This window comes from Diabrotica undecimpunctata, chromosome 1 (genome assembly GCF_040954645.1).
Source record: "Diabrotica undecimpunctata isolate CICGRU chromosome 1, icDiaUnde3, whole genome shotgun sequence".
NCBI classification, from domain to species: Eukaryota; Metazoa; Arthropoda; class Insecta; order Coleoptera; family Chrysomelidae; genus Diabrotica; species Diabrotica undecimpunctata.
Genome location: NC_092803.1, coordinates 201,598,150 through 201,614,538, shown reverse-complemented (window position 1 = coordinate 201,614,538; position 16,389 = coordinate 201,598,150). Strand labels below are relative to the sequence as shown.

The 16,389-nt window shown below is 31.6% G+C and overlaps 1 protein-coding gene across 1 annotated transcript in view; it reads right to left on the bottom strand.

The window, feature by feature from the left end:
• The window catches only part of rdo (leucine-rich repeat domain-containing protein reduced ocelli), a 354,658-nt gene that overhangs the window by 55,680 nt on the left and 282,589 nt on the right, over positions 1 to 16,389 (bottom strand). The gene's annotated exons all lie outside the window — the stretch shown is intronic.

Sequence of the window (16,389 nt, the reverse complement as noted above, 5' to 3'; positions counted from 1 at the left end):
ACTTGATAGTAGCAGACTCTTAACTAGAGACAAAGTACCTAGCTCCCAAAAGACTGGTCTCCCACATTGTAGCAACCTCAAGAGCACCTAGAGATCGTGACCACACCAACAAAGTAAAACAAGAACTAAAAATACTAAAGTCTGCATGCCCGCCTACATTTGAATACTTGGACGAGTTTACTCTAGAACAAATAATTCTAGCAATATCAGAAATTAAGTCTGGAAATGCACTCGGCTCCGATAAAATCCATCCAGAATTTTTACTCCACTGTGGCAAATATGCTAAAAAGTGGCTAACTTATTTCTATACAGATATGTTAAAACCAGAAAAAATCCTACATTTACTAAAAAAGGCCTCAATTTAACCATAATAAAAGCAGAAAAGGCAAATGATCAGTCCCAAAGCTACCAACCGATTGTAGTGCTGAGCTGTGTCCATAAACTGTTTCTGCTTAATCTACAACAGATTTAGCAGAAATATATTTCAATTGAAACCTATTAAGCAAGCAGGGTTTAGACCTAACCGCAGCTGTACAGATCAGATCCTATCCCTAACAACACGTATTAAAGTAGGTTTTCAAAGAAAGCAAAAAACATCCATTGCTTTCATTAACCTCATTAATCAGCTGCATACGAGACTGTCTGGAGACAAGGACTAATCTGCAAACTAATCCGTGCCATAGCGTGTCCAAAGATAACTAAACTTATTGATAGCATACTCACCGACAGACCTTTTCAAGTCACAATGTTCAACTTTAAAAGTGTCCAAATAAAGCTAAGCATTTGACTGCCACAGGGATCTTGGCACCCTTACTGTTTAACTTATACATTGCGGACCTTTCTGGGACAACTTCGCAAAAAATTACAGAAACAATATTAACAGATGACCTTTCCATTATAGGAGAATACTTTCGCAAATGAAGGCTACGGCAAAATGCAACGAAAACCGAAGTGTGCTTTTTCAATCTAAATAATGCTCAAGATAACAAAAAACTCTCCGTTCACTTTGAAAATAGACTGTTCACTCATAACTCAACACCAAAATACCTTGGAGTAACTTTGGACAGAACATTCAGTTTTAAAGAACACCTACAAAGAACGACAGCAAAACTGAAAACGCGAAATAATATAGTCCAGAAGCTATGTGGCACCACATGGGGGTCCTCAGCTTCTGTACTCAGAGCATCCGCCCCCGGACTTGTATACTCGGTGGCTGAATATGCTTCCCCGGTATGGCTTAATAGCAAACACACGAAGATTATTAACACCCAATATTTTAGACAGTTTATATAGCAATAAAACTTGGAGTTAATATTATTTGATAATAACAAGAGTAAGTGTTAAAAGTAATTAATAAGAATAATAGGTATTTATGAGATAATGCATAGGCATAATGATATTTCCAACAATGAGATGCGTAATAAAGTTATATATACTTTATATTGACTTGAATTCACTACGAATTTTGACCATGATGAACGGCAGGTGGAATGCAATTTGTAGATTCCCTTGCCGAGTAATTTATCAAGCTGTTTTCTTTGCAAGTTTTAGAAGGCACAGTGGTAAAAATTTGAATTCGGTTTCGCCAGGTAGAAATCGTATGATTTCTCTTTTTTATATATTGAATTCTGTATAGAATTTTAACAAAAGATAAAAGAAATAATAAGTTAGACTTACTCACAATCAATTTAATTTAACTAATCGGACGACCGGTTTCGCTTTCTATAATATGCAAAGCATCTTCAGGTCACGATACAAAGTTAAAATGCTGAAAATAATAATCCCATATTAGGGTGTTGTCTAATAAAGATAAAAACAAAGATAAAAACATAGGTAGGTGATATAAATTATATAAATTACAGCAATTATGCCAATATTACATGTCTGTGGTTTTATAAATGAATAAAATGTTTAAGCAGACAAGGTAAGACCCACAAATTGGTAACATAGTCTATTAAACTGTAATGAATTAATAAATAAACCAATAAATAAACATTACTTACATGCCGGTACTCTATTAATTGATGGTTGAAAGAACATGGTTCAAACTATCTTGGATTGTTGATTGGAGAATTCAGGTCAACTATTGTAATTATTTAACAGTAAACGGGGAAGTTCTTGAGGAGACAGATTGTATGCTCTTCAATGGATGTACAGATTGTGTGGGTGTGCAATTGTATAATCTTGTAGTTATCAAAATTTCTTTGATAAAGTTGTTGCAATATCTGACAAATTATTGTAAAGTCCAAAAATTTTTATGTTAAAATTAAATTAAGACACTTTTACACACACAGAAACACACAGAAAACAGTTAAAAAACGGGGGACGAAACAGACATTTAATTTAAAAGGAGAGGATTTCCAAAAGAAAATTTTTTGGAAATCCTCTCCTTTTAAATTAAATGTCTGTTTCGTCCCCCGTTTTTTAAGTGTTTTCTGTGTGTTTCTGTGTGTGTAAAAGTGTCTTAATTTAATTTTAACATAAAAATTTTTGGACTTTACAATAATTTGCCAGATACTGCAACAACTTTATCAAAGAAATTTTGATAACTACAAGATTATACAATTGCACACCCACACAATCTGTACATCCATTGAAGATCATACAATCTGTCTCCTCAAGAACTTCCCCGTTTACTGTTAAATAATTACAATAGTTGACCTGAATTCTCCAATCAACAATCCAAGATAGTTTGAACCATGTTCTTTCAACCATCAATTAATAGAGTACCGGCATGTAAGTAATGTTTATTTATTGGTTTATTTATTAATTCATTACAGTTTAATAGACTATGTTACCAATTTGTGGGTCTTACCTTGTCTGCTTAAACATTTTATTCATTTATAAAACCACAGACATGTAATATTGGCATAATTGCTGTAATTTATATAATTTATATCACCTACCTATGTTTTTATCTTTGTTTTTATCTTTATTAGACAACACCCTAATATGGGATTATTATTTTCAGCATTTTAACTTTGTATCGTGACCTGAAGATGCTTTGCATATTATAGAAAGCGAAACCGGTCGTCCGATTAGTTAAATTAAATTGATTGTGAGTAAGTCTAACTTATTATTTCTTTTACCTTTTGAAATGGACTCACACAAGCAACACATTCATGATTAGAATTTTAACAGTTTTTTTGGGCATGCGCATTTCCAAATTTCGTTTAGTGTTGAAACAACCCTAACTGTATTTTTTTTATATCTTAAAACTTCGATGTACAAACTTCCATACCAAATGAATTAAATAAACTTTAACCAGAAGTAAAGTAAACCTTTAGACAGAAGTAAAAAACTTTAAAATTTAGATACAAGTATCAAAAGAAGGCACTGAGGATGATCTAAGCTAGATCGAAAATGTTATGTTTCTATAAATTTTTGATGACATTTTAAACAAGTTTTAATTAAATGTTTTTATACCAATATACAAATTTTGAAGTTTTTTACTTCTGTATAAGTTTTTTAACTATGGTATACAGCCAACTACTGGGATTTTCCCATTAATTTTAAATGAAATAAAGTTGCAGTAAAATTAGTTTATTTTATTTATTTGGAAATCTTACACTCTAGAGAAAATAAAATATAAAAAAGAAGAAAATCCTCACACAGATTCTACAATGAGATTATCCGATACACTTCAAATGGCATTCATTGAATCTTCTTTTTGAACAAAGTTTAGTCGTCAATTAAAAAGTTTCAATTGATAGATAAGGGAACACAGTTGCAATTTGAACAATTTTGTTACAAATTGAAAAAGTTGCAGTAAGTTTACTTGGCGGGTTTTAGAAGTAAACTGCAATTATACCCAATGATACACGAAAAGTTTGCTTAGGCTTATCTCGAGGAATTGCTCTAGTTTGTATGCTTTCTTTAAATAATTTACGAGTATTATGAGTATTTCGTACATTTCGCAAATTATAAGAAACTTTCTTAACTAGGATTTCATATTATACAGGGTGGTCCTTAAGTAATTGTACAAAAAGATACTGAAGATTCTACACTTTAAAATATTATGATTAAGCCAATTTGCTTTAATAAAATGTTAATATTAAGAAAGATACAGGGTATTTAAGTAAACATTTTAAATTTTACTATTTATTTTTTTAGAAACTTCGCTTCTACCTTCTCCTTTAGGTGCCATGTTGGTATTCAGACGTTAGCCGTCATCATTTTTGCAATTTCCTAAAACCCTTTTATATCGCTTTTATAAGTTTCTATACTAACGTTGTATTACTTTCTAACTATAGAAAAATGCTGAGACAAGCGTGACGAAAGAAGCTTTGACCTGATAGTGCTTTTACAAGTGCTAGGGCAACGTTTTTACGAAACTCAAGGTGTGTTATAGTTGTTCCTGCATTCAGATGTTAAAAAAAGCGAAAAGCTGCCACAATCGTCAAATTCAATGCATAAGCAAACAAGTTCCACCACCATTTTTTTAATCTAACTCGAAGACGATAAGAAGCAGCTAAACGATTAAAAAGGCCAACACCAGCCATTCCAATGTTATATTGTCTTATCCAATTTGGTTGATTTACATCTTTTTTTATATTCAGACTTCACTCTTCTGGTTATATTTTAAACAATCATCATCATCATCACTGGCTCGACAACCCGTTTTGGGTCTTGGCCTGTTCTAGGATTCTTCTCCATTCCGATCTGTTTCGTGCTTTTTTTCTCCAGTTTTTTATTTTTAAGGTTGTTATATCATTTTCTATTTGTTCTAAGTATCTCAGTTTCGGTCTTCCTCTTGTTCTTTTTCCTACTGGCATCTGTTTGAATATTTTGTTTGGTATTTCGCCTTCTTCCATTCTTTCTACATGTCCTATCCAACGCAGCCGTCCTATTTTGATGAATGTTATAATATCCGGATCCTGGTATATTTTGTATAGTTCAGAGTTGTATCGTCTTCGCCATATTCCGTTTTCTTTTGTGCCCTTATATATGTGTCGCAAGATTTTTCTTTCGAAGGTGGCTAACAACGTTTCCTCTCTATTAGTAAGTGTCCAGGTTTCTGAGCCATATGTGAGTACCGGTCTTATTAGGGTTTTATATATTTGGCATTTTGTCTTTCTTGCGACGTTATCTGATCTTAGGTGTCTAATTAAGCCATGGTAAGCCAATAAATATTCGCCCCTTGTGTTGGTATATTAAATTCTTTCATTGCTTTTATTAAGAATTCTCGGTTTATATTGTCATATGCGCTTTCAAAGTCTATGAAGAGATGATGGGTGTCGATGTTATATTCACTTGTTTTTTCGAGGATCTGTCGCAGAACAAATATCTGGTCTATTGTTGACTTCTGTCTACAGAAGCCACTTTGGTATTTGCCAACTATTTGCCAACTATAACAATATTTTAAACAATGGTTACTACAAAATGATTACATGCGACTATTACAGGAGCATTGTCGTTTAATTTGACACAAATAACATCGCCATCTGATTTGTAATCATAGGTCCCTCGATCTTGGTTTTTAATGGCTGACGATGAAACTGAAGAAGAACATTTGTTGATCGTATTTTCTCGAACTGTACCACATGTCCGTATACCGTTTTCTGATAAAGATTTCAGAAGGGAATAGCTGGTGAAAAAATTATCAAAAAAATATACAACATGGCTGTTCGTATTTTGCAGAATTTGTAACATATTATTTACAACTCGAGTTCCTAAGGAAATTAGAGCATTTCCCGGCTTTTCGCAGTAATTATCAAAGTTATGTGGATATAATTGGTTTATTTTTTATAAATATTTTAGCTGAGTGATGGCCATGATATGAAACTATTGATTCATTAATGCTAACATGTTTATGAAAAGCTCCAAATTGCTGAATATTAATTTTTAATTTTTCGAAAAGTAGTAAAATTTAGCTACTTTTGGATTAGCTAAAGCACCACAAAAATGGAGGAAATCTGAATAAGTAGCAATCCAGCAAGCAGCTCAAGATTCACCTAAAGTAGGAGCCTAGCATATGGGTAGAACAAAGTTTGAAATATTCTCTTTGTTTTTTACTCCACAAATTATTAGTTTTATACAAAATCAAAGCGAAACTTACGCTCAAATGGGTCAAAATTTTCATAATTTTACAGTTTCTGATTAAGATATTCGTCAGTTTACTGGCTTCTGATTAGCGGATATCATAATCTACCCGGCAAAAATGACTACTGGTCAACGGCGGATGACATGCAGGCTCCAATCTTTGCGAAAACAATGAGCCGGGAAAAATTCAGAACAATTAAAAGATAGGCTTTAACGTTTTTGACAACTCTAACAGAGTTGCCAGATTGGGGTATTTCCCCTCATTTTTGGGTTAATTTCAAAGGGTCTGGGGGAATTTTTATAAGCTAAAATGGATAGGGGATTTTTTGAGGGAAAAAATTGTGGCGGATTTTAGGGGATCATCATTAATTAAATTTGCGAATGTAGATAGACCTGACTAGAAAAGACTATTTCCTACTTAAATAAATAATATACATATCTGGTTTTTTCAGTAGATACCTTTAAGGCATTCAAAAAAAATGTACGTATCTAAATATTTTACAACAATATAGGCCTTCAGTTATAAAATATAGATCATTTTGTCCTACAGACCACCGTCGTGTGGTCACGTAAGTTTTAGAAATATGAACTTTCATATATAGGCTGTGGATTAAAGTCACGTTGGATGCAGAATCTAGCCAAAACGGAAGGCTAAGAAATTGGGTAATTGTTGACTTAATAAAAGAACAAATGGGATTCAAAGCCTAGTGGTCCCAATTCTACACATAATTAATGTCGTCCGATTTTCTAATTGTGTTTTTTAAATTTAATTTTAATTTTTAAATATAAGTGACATCACTGGTTGGTGCCACATCTATTGGCATGTCGACCACGTAAAAAATTTGGTCCTCAAGAGTGTTCTCGTTACTATCAATATCTCCGTCTCCTGGAGTGAAAGGAAGTATTACAACATCAATGTTAGAGGATAATGAGGTTTCCTCATCTTCCAAAGCATCCCGTAATAGTCTATATTGGCGTACGGATCTCCTAAAATAACGAAATATCTAAGAAGCATGGTTCAAGAGAACGGTACATGTAAAATAAGACTGTCTTATTTTACATAGGTAATATTTTGTCTTTTTCTAAAAAGCCTTCGATGCTCCTAGTAAAAAATATAAAAATTTATGTACTAAAAGAAACTGAACCAATAGATTTTTATTTTTAGTAATGTACTTACTTCAAGAACGAAGGAAGATATAAAAAAACTGATGAATTATGCTTTGGTTGAAAAATTATTTTTCTAAACTTACCCATAAAATGTTTCTGTACCCATTCTAATGTTCTCAGCGTAAACAATGCAGACAGAAATAAACCAAGTGTACGTGTGTCCTTCTTGAACAGCTCTAATCGACTATTTGTTATTCCCAAATTCCTATTATCACTTGAAAGTCGATGGCACTAATCGTTATTTCCCTTGAAAATTTACGAGCTAACAGAAACGACATTATAACTTATTAGGGTATATTAGGTACTCAATGATGCCAACGTTCCCATTTTGGGACATGGTTACTTCCGACAATTTTTTTCAAAAAGAAATAAAAGAATTCAAGCGCATCATAAACTATTTACTAAGGTAGTCAATTGGCTACCTTACCTGAAAAAATAATAGCAAAACAATAATTTTTGCAGACTTGATGACAAAAACCGTAAAAAGAATCAAAAAATAGAATTTTTGTGCTTTTTACTTTTTTTTTAAGAAAATTAACCCAAATCTAAGTAAAATTTTTTGATAAACTAGCGAGCCCCTTACCTTTACAAAACATATGTAATTCGTCCGTAAAATAGTTTCGAAACACAATTCAGATAACTGCCTTAATCTGGAGCCTTCTAAAAAGGCCTATTAAGGTGGATAATTTCTACAAATACCACCTTCCGTAAGATTTATAAGAATAACCTTAAACCCCAGATAAAATCGAACAGCAATTAAACCAATTATTCATAAACGACATCTTTGGCTAAAATTTAAGCACGCCGACCATTTTAGTAATTTCCAAAATCACCCGAGATTTTCAACTAACTTACAAACATCTCTTAAAACTTTAAGACATAATTTTGAAACAAATGTTTTTAAAAATGATGACATTAAAATAGTCTAGAATTACATAAGATCCTTCTTGATGTCTAAAGTTTTTATTCCTCTACTTTAAAAACTCAACCAGACTTTATGCTCTTCTGACAAAGCGTCTGCCGAAACTTTCTCTTTAAGATTTTTACAGATTTTTACTAAAGAATCAAATAATAGCAATCTACCTACATCCTATTAAGTGAAATCATGTAGGCGTATCCTAACAGTAAGTTGAGTTTACAGTGGATCATGTCAAACAACACCTAAAGTATAATTTCACTATTTGAGAGAGTGAGTCATCGTTTAAAGACCCAGAAATGCGGACAGCCGTTTGGAAATCCAGTGACGTACACTTACTTTTATTTTAACGTTAATTATATTTTATTTTTCAAATATTAATGTTCGAAATAGGCCACAATATATTTATTTACAAGTTTTTACTGACGTTTCGATCTCTATATCCAAAGACCGCTTTCAAAGATATAAATGATAGTAATATTTTTTTTATTTGTTTATTATTATATATTTTTATAATCCTATATTGTTTATTTTCTTTTTTTTTCTATCTTTAAAAACGGAATAGAGATCGAAACGTCAATGTATTAAACATGTAAATAGATATATTGTGGCTTATGTCCAACCTTCTCCCTAAAAATACAGAATGCCACAAACAAGCAGCTATAGAAAAATAAATATATCTGTCATTTTTATGTTTGAAAACGGTCTCTTTATAGAGATCGAAACGTCCGTAAATTAAACATTTGAATAAATATATTGTGGCTTATTCCCAACATTATTTCTAAAAATACAGAACGACAAGCGAAAAGCCATAGAAAATAAATAGTACTATCATTTGTATAATTGAAAACGGTCTCTGGATATAGAGATCGAAACGTCAATAAATAAACATATGAATAAATATTTTGTGGCTCATTCCCTACATTCCCCTAAAAATACAGAATGCCACAAACAAAAAGCTATAAAAAATAATTATTTTGCAGAAAGTTTACTGATACCAACCGGCTGTCGCGGAAGTTACGCTAAAACGTCTTTTGACGTGACCCGTCCTTAAAGAGTTACACAATGAAATTTTTTTAAAACAAATTTTAAGACAGTTTCCACGCCACCCCAGAGGTATGTCTTGTGGCGCGATACTTTTTTTAAATGGGTAATCGCTAAGAGCCATATTGTCTTATTAAATAAAATGAACAAAACACTTAAACAGTATAAAACAAAACAAAATAAAATCCTATAAAACAAAATAAAATTCTATAAAAACAAAATAAAAATAATGTTTGATGTGTTTAAACACAAACACTATACACACTTACTATGTTCTTCTCGTTTTTTTTTGTTTTTGGTTTTTTTTTATGCTGATGTTCTTATTAAACTATTAGAAAATATTATTCGCTGTCTAAACCTGAAGATGCAGTGCTGCTATCGCTGTCATTATCTTCACCACCTGGTGTAAATATAATTGGCTCTAGTAAAACTTTGATATGAGTGTCAAGTTCCCACATACGATGTTCTTCTTTAATTATGTGGCCTATACATTTAGCCCATTTCTCTGGAGTTACATGGAGGATTGCTTGAATCAAAAGTTTCTTAATTTTGTTTAATTTGAACGTTTTGTTATTGCGTGCTACTTCTTCTTTCACTTGCTCCCAGATAAGTTCAATGGGATTAAGTTCGCAATGATAAGGCGGTAGACGCAGTACTTTGACACCATAATCTTTTGCAGTTTCATCTACAGCATATTTAAGATATTCAATTTTCCTTAACCGTGCAATGTCAAGTAGTTGAATTTTGAGCATTGATTCTTCGTATGCAATCCCCTTTTCTGTAAGCCATTCTTGAATTCTCCCTTTCCGCCATGCCGTCGTCGGTAATTGTTCTAGTCTGCGGCTATGATATAATTTTGGTAAGATTCTCTTAAACCAGCGCTCAAATACTTCAGAAGTCATTTCTTCATGATAATCACCTGTTTTTTTCGACTCAAATTGAAGCAAACCATCATCAAGGAACCCTGTATCACTTCCTATATGGGTGATGATTAAACGCCGTCCCTTTCCTGATGGAGCCTTTAATCCTGTAGACCAGCCTTCTATAAATGCTTCGCGTTTACTTTTTACATTTAAATCTTGCCAAACTTTTCCAACTGTATGACCTTCGTTAATTCAGGTTTCATCCAAATAATATATTTTGCATCCACTGCTGCGAATTTTTCGTATTTCTTCTAAATATTTTCTTCTCCACAGAATAATTTCATTGTTTTCTAATAGCATACTTTTTCTGTTGCGTTTTACGTATCGAAAGTTCATTTCGTGCATGGTCCTGATTAAGACTCTACGAGATATCTTGGGTAAAGAGTCATCATTTTCGAGCTCTTGAGAAATTTTTTTCAGTGTTGGAATTTCACTCCGAAAATAAAATGAATGAATTTTTCGACGTATAATATTCCTTGTCTCGTCATTCAAAACAATGCTTTTCCTACCTCTAGTTTTACCTTTTTCTTGCTTTTTATTTTCCGATGTATTTTTAAGTACATGATAAATACAGCTAACGGATACTTTTGTTAAACTGCTACAAATGTCGACCGCTTGGCTAACGTTTAATGCCATTTTTCTGCCGACAATTCCTTCATAAACGTTTCGTAGCATTACCTTCTCTTCGGACGTTAACATTTTCCGTCTCTTTTGCGGCTTTTCATTCTTGGAATCAACATCAGAATTTTGCTGTCTTCTCTTGGAACAACTCGGTTTTTCGTCCATTGTATTTTAATAATCTGGATATATACTATATATACATACATTTCAAAGAATATAACTAAATATTTACTATAAAACGACAAAATATAACACTCTTATTATCTATAACACGTTTTATCAATACTACAATACAGTATTGATAAAACAGTATTGACAACAATAAGTTTACAAACTTATCACATAAAATATACTCACAAAAACACATGCACTATTTACCCATAGAAACACCAATGTTTTCTTCGTTCATTTCTTGGGCAAAAAATAATAAAAACTAGTTTTACTGCATGTCTGGATCCGAATTGTAAAACCGAGTTCCCTCGCTAATTCCAACATTGCCAAACGATTGAAAAATAATGTTTTAAAATATCGATTTTTATTTTATAAATTTAAATACGTAACGAAACGGAACATATAAATAAAATTTATTTTATTACAATTTTGTGCTTAATTTTTACTATTGAAAATATCATGTTTTTTGGTATTTTTATGACGGTAATAATCGCTGCGTGGAAGAATACAGGTTTTGTATGACCATAATTACTACTTGTGAAAAAGATTTGGCTACACTGTTCGACAACTTCTGGTCAAGTCTACTATAGAGAAGCACAAATAAATATACTACTTTATATATTCTGTAATTGCTTATGAGGAAACGCAAATTGCAATCGAGAAAACAGGCAGTTTTCGAGGGCCGCTGTGTACATTTAAATTTGAGGATATTCCGCGTTTAAACTATGATATCACTCTTCTGAATTGAGGGTTTCTACTATAATTAAACTTTGCATAGCCATTCACCTGGTTTAGATGGTGTAACACTAAAACTGTTAAAAGGATGCACAGGCACGCCTGCAATATTTTCCTTTTCTCCTGAGGCAACAAACTCGACCCCAACAATTATCGTCCCATAAGCTTGTTCTTCTTGTAGTGCCTATCCAATTCGGATGTTGACGATCATAATGGTAATCTGTATTTTGCATTTTTTAGCTGTGCAAGAAGATTAGCTTGCTGTCAGTATTTGACAGTCATAAAAGTAATTATATAGATGACAAAAAGAACGAAAGAAAGAGACATGGATTTGTCACTGATCGCTGTACTCTACCCAATCTTTGCTGACAAATCCACATTACAAAGTTAGAGTTGGAGTTCGAGTTACAATAACAACCCAGCTAACCCTTCAAATAGAGTCTTGGAGTCTATTGTAACTTGGTGTTCCCAGTGGCTAGTACACTTAAATGCGGAAAAATGTGTAGTGCTGCAACCCACTTGTGCCGTAACATTAGATTCTCTGTTCTTGTAAAACGATCTTGATTTTATTGTAAAAACGTGATCTAGCCATATTATTCTATCTAATGCGGAGTTGTTTTAAAAAAATTCAATGCAGTCTAATCCTTTATAAACTTTACACCATTTACACAAGAAACGAATTTTTTTAAGTGTATTCAAGAATCCTCACGATTCTTGAATACGCTGGTACAAAATGGTATTCTGATTTGGTTCGAGACAATACTTTGTTGTTTAAATAGAAACCACTCAAATATTCCCTTGGGACCGAGAAGACCTTCTTATGCACAAATATTTAGTATGGCTAACCTAACTACTTTTGAACTTTACCGAAAACGTGGAGACTTAATTATCACGTTTAAATATTAGAATTCCATCTTTGAAATCTCGACGAAATGTTCACCATAAATCAAGATTAACGCCTCAGAAGTCATCGGGTTTAAACATAAAAAACAGAAATTTTCTACAAGATCAAGACAGAACTTTCTACCAAATATAATTTTTAAGAGCTGGAATAACCTTAGTGATAACATTGTCTCTGCTCCTCTACCAACGCGTTTAAAAATAGACTTGACCGTTTTCTATTATAGCTAAAATATTGTATTTCTTTTAACCAAAATTGTACTTTCGTATATTTTTTTTGTAATTTTGTAATTTACTAGTAGGTTCTAAATGATCAAAAATATCTCTAAAAACAACACAATAAAAGTAAAAGTAGAAAAAGAACTAACCGATCCTATTGAAGCTGGCTATGGAATAAGACAGGGAGAGTCCCTGAGTCCTTTATTGTTTTACCTGATTATGGATAAAATAAAATAATAAAATAAAAAAAGTAAGAATTATAACAGGATACCAAATGGGAGAAAAACAACTTAAAATAATCTGCTATGCAGACGACGCAATACTACTATCTCAAAGTGAAGATGATTTACAACGTATGCTGCAATAATTTAATATAACCGTCAGAAAATTTAACGTGTTAATTTCCCCAAAAAGGACAAAATGCATGGTTACAACTGCAAATTTACTTAGATGTAAATTGAAGCTGAAAGGTCAGATAATAGAACAAGTGATGTAGTTTATTTATCTAGGCATCACATTATCTAGCTACGGAAAGCTTGAAACTGCAGTGAAAGATCAAGTGAATAGAGCAATCAAAGCAGCAGGCTGCCTGAATGAAACAATATGGAGAAATAAAAATATCGAGAAAGAAACGAAAGGCAGAATTTACAAAACAGTCATCAGACCAATAATGACATACGCAGCAGAAACATACGCAGCAGAAACAAGACCTGACTCAGAGAGGACAAAAAGAATTTTAGAAATAGCACAGATGAAAACACTAACTGGAGGCACATTGAAAAACAGACAGAGTCATGTCTATATAAAAAGACGAAGAAGAAGACTAATAGGTTACTAATATAATTTTTTTGTTTCTGGGCATAATAGGAACTTGTTTCTCTGTCCTTGTTTATGTATAATAATAATGTGTAATGATAAATAAATAAAAAAACGGGTGTGGCAGTCCAGTGGGACTGCCGGTGGAAGTTACACTTCTATACACGCATTCGCCGTTAGAAATTTATTTGAGAGTCAATCTGCACAATCATTACATATGTAATTTTATAGGTAAGACATAGCAGAAAGAGAAACAGAATTAATAACAACTTACTAACAATGAAGGATTGAATTAATATTTTGATGAAAATGTATATTTTTATTTTCATATATGTATGAAAGAAGTTGAATGCAAAATTTTTTTACACATACTCTGCAGTAAAATTCATTGTTTATTTTGTTATTAATATAATAATACAATACAAATTAAACTGCAATATTCATAAGTATTTAAAAATGACAATAATATACATAAAAAAATACACTACAATACAGTGCAACATAATTCCATATATAATAATACAATACAAATTAAAATGCAATATCCATAAGTATTTAAAAATGACAATAATGTAATAACATTAATAACAAAATGTCCTCCCCGACTGGGAATCGAACCCCGGTCTCCCGCGTGACGGGCGGGGATACTGACTACTACGCTACCGAGGACATAACACAAATGTATTTCAAAATTGACAGTTCTGGACCATACAGTGATTTATTGAGATTATTATTTTTAAATACAAAAGAATAATATAATTATGAACATTTAATAAATAATACAAAACATATCACATAAATAATAATATTAATAAATATTTTATTATATGTATAATATTATATGTATATATATATATATATATATATATATATATATATATATATATATATATATATATATATATATATCTTTATATAATATGTATAATATTAAATTATATATACAAAAGGAACATTTTTATATTCGAGAGAAGAAGAGAGAGAGAAAATATATCTTCTGTCTCTCTCTTACTCATTATCTTACATATGTACAGTCTGTCCCAAACCCTTCTTTCAGTGCGTCACTAATTTTGACATCATATAGGATTTTAAGAATGTCGAGAATTATTGCATGACATTTAAGTTAAATCTGGCAGTTGCAGGATCGTAATCGGTTAAATGTGAAAAGGTTATTTTTTTTTAATATAAAATAAAAACTTTAACATTCAAAATTATTTTTTAATATTAAAGGTAAAATTTTTAATTTACATATTAAAGGTTTCGTCCTGTATATAAATTTTTATTGTGCATTATATTGGAACGGCAGTTTGTCATAATTTTTATTCTCTACATTCCAAAGAAAGTGCTTTAATAGCTAAGATTTACCATCTCCAATAATTCAAGTTTCATCATGGTCGTTGAAAGACGTATATGTCTCCCTTTTAAACATTCTACTAAAGAGTAGAGATGTGTAGTTCACCATCGAAATAGTTCAAATGAACGATTCTTTCAACTGAACTAATTGAACTAGTTCATTAATTTTCATAGAACTAGTTCACTGCGAAGGATTTGCATTATAAATTGTGTCTCAACTTTTGAATGAGATCATATATTTATTATTTTGTGAATGGGATGGACTGACTAGTTTAAAAAAAGAAGTGCCGATTAGCCTCAGATAACAGATCATAATTCTTATGAACGTGACAATAACATAAACAGTCTTATGTTAATATCATAATGGTTCGGATCTTATGCCCATGCATTGGCTTGAACGTTGACATGCTGTGTTGTTTCTCGTATTGTAATTTTGAAATAACAATTTTAAGTTGTGGTTAAAATGATTGATGCATCTACATAAAATATAATTTTATGTAAAAGTGAGAATGAAAATGTGTTATTTAATGTTCCTAGAAAATTCACTGATTTTTTTTGTAAGGTTCTTTTAGAAATAACCTAATATAGATACCTATGAGTTTAAATATACGTAAATATAAAAATAAATCATACGTGAACCATATTTATATTTAAAATGGTTAATAAAAAACAGATCTTAATAATTTTTTGCAAATAAAAAAATGTTATTTGCAAAACATTTGAGAAATAAATTTAAAACATTTAAACCTAAACATACGATCGAAAGAAATAGTTCCGAACCCGAACTACTTGTACGGTAGTGAAAGAGTGAAAGACTGAACGAACTTGTGTGATGATAAGACGAGACATCTGGCAACCAGTTATGTTAGGGTTGGATTTCGATTTCGGTCCTACAAATAGTTCTTTCGCGAACTAGTTCACTGAACTAGTTCATTTTTGTGAAATAGTTCTCTTGAACTAGTTCGTCTAAAAGAACTAATAAGCACACCTCTACTAAAGAGTGTTTAGTCCAACTTGAATTTGGTATTTTTGGTATAAAAGGTAACATGTTGGTCTAAAATTAACAAGAAAAAATTTAAAGACGCTAGTGATATTTCAGTAGGTTATGGCAAACTATATTTTGATACAAACCTTCAGTAAACATTCTGTATACACGAGTTCTAATAACATGTTCATAGCTATAGGTTAATGAACGCCAGAAACTGGTAATAAAGTTGTCCCAGCCTCTTTTTCTAATTGAAAATAATTTAATAATTTTAATATTAGTCTTTGTTCCTTCTCGGTATATCTCGGCATATTTAAAATATTTTTATGACAATAAATACAAAATTTAATTTTCACTGTAAAATGTCTGAAAATACTAACCTGGAATGACAATTATCATTTTATCAGTTGACATTGTGAAAGTACTGTCAAGATCGTGACCTTCTGCGTCAAATTATATTTATGCGCATCATTGATTGGATATCTATTTAGCGTATT